Source organism: Miniopterus schreibersii (assembly GCF_964146895.1).
Source record: "Miniopterus schreibersii genome assembly, chromosome: 4".
Lineage (NCBI taxonomy): Eukaryota > Metazoa > Chordata > Mammalia > Chiroptera > Miniopteridae > Miniopterus > Miniopterus schreibersii.
In genome coordinates this window covers 59,226,605-59,230,196 of record NC_138105.1, presented here as the reverse complement: position 1 = coordinate 59,230,196, position 3,592 = coordinate 59,226,605, and positions in this window count along the sequence as shown.

Here is a 3,592-nt window from a genome sequence, read left to right as displayed (position 1 = left end):
CCTTAACTTATGGCCCCGTATGTTCCTACTACCTACTAGGAATTTAAATAACCACGAACAACCAGGATTTTGGATATCAGCCCACCTCTCCCAAGACTGTGTCATCATAATCAAGAGATAGTAAGGACACATGTGAGAGACATTTGGCTTTATTTCTGAGTGATTGATTGAGGCTATTGCATCACTGGACATAAAGACTTTCTGCATCAATCTTTCTACCTGTGAAGTAAAAACAATGCTTTCTATCCAGATCCAACCACTATTACAAGAATAAGTGAGCTTATTATCTCTAGCATATAATATAAAAAGCATATAACTATAGGAAAAAGTTTCCTTCAGAAACAGAATAATAACCTGTGTTTTTTAGAGCATTACAGCTTAGGAAGAACTGTGAAGTCACACTTTTGGTGCAAATAAGTACCAAAAATTTTCCCTGATTCACTGGAGAAATTGGTGGGATAGTATGTTATTATTACTAAAAATTTCAAGCTGTGTCCCCTATGCCCTCCTATGAAAGTCATCTCAGCTATTTGATGACATCTACCTTTCTCCTGCTCCTTTGGCTCCAGCCGCTATGGAGAGGCTTCTGAAGCCTGCCAGCTTCCCTATCATTGCTGCTGGTAGTGGGCCTGCCTCCTACTCACACCACCTCTCCACCAAAGGGGCCACCAAAGTGCCATGCTGGTGATGCTGCCTGCAGGAGTGTTATTTGCATGATTTTTACTGATAGCCAACAAAGTGGCCTAGGATCATGTTACTCTATTCTAGATGTACTTCATTGAAAAGCAGACCACACTCTATTGTATCTGTCCCAAAGCAAGGCTATTTAGAATCCCTAACGTCGCACAGAGATTTTTCTATTTCTAGTAGCTGGTACATACTTGACACCAAATAAATAAATGCTGATGGAAATGATTAATGAAGAACACCAAATTTGCAATATTATCATTAGTTCAATGTGTTAGTATGATCCCTTGACTATGTTGCCAGTAAACATATTGAGTCTTGGTCATGCCAGTAAAATAAATACAAAAATAACACATACTACAAAGTAGATTTATCTAAAATGATATTTAAATGTCAGCTTGTAAAATATTTTTTCATCTCTTAAATTTCATTTTCTGATAAAGTTAATTAAGAAAGTTTGTTGAATACATAAAATTATTTGAATGGTAAACTTGACTTCGTGCTAGTAAATACAGGAATAGATATTTTTACCCTGTACTGTGGATCTTTTAGAGCAAAAGACATTAAACTGGAATATACAGTGGATATTTCAAATATGAATATCAGTATATGAGCTTGAGAAAGACAAGGAGATGGTTGCCATAGGGAAAGGGGGTGAGGGGAGTATGAAAATAGTATAGGGGGTCAAATATGTGGTGATGGAAGGAGACTAGACTTTGCACAGTGAACACACAATGCAATATACAGATAATGTATTATACAATTGTACACCTGAAACTTATATAATGTTATTAACCAATGTTACCTCCATAAATTTAATTTTAAAAAGACAAGGGGGCTATCATTTTCAAAGAAATTTAAGGACAATATTTACACTTAAGGTTTTCTTTTCTTACAACTGTCATAATTGAGGTAAATACATTTAACCAGAGAAAGAAAGACCTGGAAGTTATTACTATTCCCCTTTATTTCTCCAGAGTCTTACTAAAAGTTTTCCTCATTCATGTAACAAATATAAGCAGTACTATATGTTAGACACTGCTTGACACAGGGGATACGGTGCTGGATAAGCAAAATACAAGTTACACTTCTGGGCAATTTAGAGTCACATGGGAAATACAGACAAATAAAGAGATAGTTACCTGGTGACAAATGCTAGGACTGGGGCCTTACTTTTCCAGGAGAAAGTGTCAACTAAGATTGAAAGATGATAGACATTAGGCCAAGGAAGAGGGTATTGAAAGTAGAAAGAGTTACGTGTAAAAAGACCCAGAGTGAATGTTTGGAGAAGTAAAATCAATTCGGTCTGGCTGGAATGAAGAATATGAGAAGGGAAACTGACTAGCAATGAAGCTGGAGAGGGAAGCTCAGGGGACAGATGAAAAAGGGCCCCTTCTTGCACACGCAGCAGCCACAGCAAACTGTCGGATGTGTGTGCGGGCAGGAAGGGCACATGTTAAAGACTTTTGTCTGGCAAAATAATTTTAAAATTTTGTTACTAAAATGGTGAAGAGAGAGCAAAAGTGATCAAAATTGTTGTTTTACAGGTCTAAATTCATCCTTGGAAAGAGCTATATAAATATTTGAGAAGGAAACTTAAGAAACAAAAGCATGTGTAGAGGGGTGCTCGTGGTGTTTAAAAGAGATAGAGATAGAAAGATGAGAGAGAGAGAGAGAGAGAGAGAGAGAGAGAGAGAAACAGAAGAGAAACAGGTTGGTGAACAGAAAGTAAACATGCACGGACCCGGGTTTCCCTGGCTAGAGGTCATCAGTTGACTCTAAATTATTTAGACTTAACACAGAAGCATGTCACTTTCACTTCCTATCCTTTACTAGTCCTCCTGCAATGATCAGCTGCTTTCTTCGAGTGACTATTCTAATTTGTGGGAATTGAAACACTGTTTTCACCTAATAAATATTGAACCACTACAATCATCCCAGAAAATCTCTCTTCAGACAGTACTGAGGCTTTCATGATATATAATTCCCAAGTTAACAGTGATATCTACTATTTATTCAATACCTATTATGTACTGGGTTTTGTTTATCAGGTTGCTATGCAACCCAGTGATTTATTTATTATTAGTTCTATTTTCTAAATAATGAAACCGAAGGCCAAGTTCCTTTCCCAAGATCATAAAGCTGTTCCTTTCCCAAGATCCAAAACTCAAATTCTTAACCATTCAGCTGAACTGCCTCTCACATAAGATTTTCTCAAAGTAGCAGTACAAAACAACAGGTTTTTTTCTATTTCCCTAGTAATAAGGATCAGAGGTATCAAAAAAGTGTGTCAGTTAATGCCATTTGGAATAAAGTTAAGTATGTGTGACAAGGGTTCATCTATTGTCACTGGATACTTTATTAAAGGAATTCTGAAAGAGGGAGACAGGAATCCTGCTTCTCTCAAAATCCAAGTCAACCACCATTTTCCCTTTTTAAGCAAGGAAGATTCAGGAGCTGGCAGGGTACCAATATGGTCTCTGTTCTTCCAAGAATTTTCTGGAGAAAATGAGTACAAGACTTAATTTGTATCAGAGAACTTTGAGAACTGAAGCTGAGAGTCCTGGAGCATGGAGTTCTTGGGGCTCCTGAAGAGAGGCCGGCCCTCAAAGTCTCATGGATGTTTACAGAGATGCATAAAAAATATTTACCCAAATCTCATTGTTACCTCAGGGTGAAGAGCTTTCATTTTACTTTAACTTTCTTTCATGTACTTGTAGTGGTAATTTTTCCCCCCAATAAACTGTATTACTCCTATAATGAAAAAAATCATAACTTTATTCCATTATAAAATAGAATTAAAACAGAAAAAATTAATTACAAAAAAGTTTAAAAAACTAAATTCTTGGCTTAACTCAGACATTTAGAAACACAGGGACTTTCTAAAACCATTCAAAATGAGTCC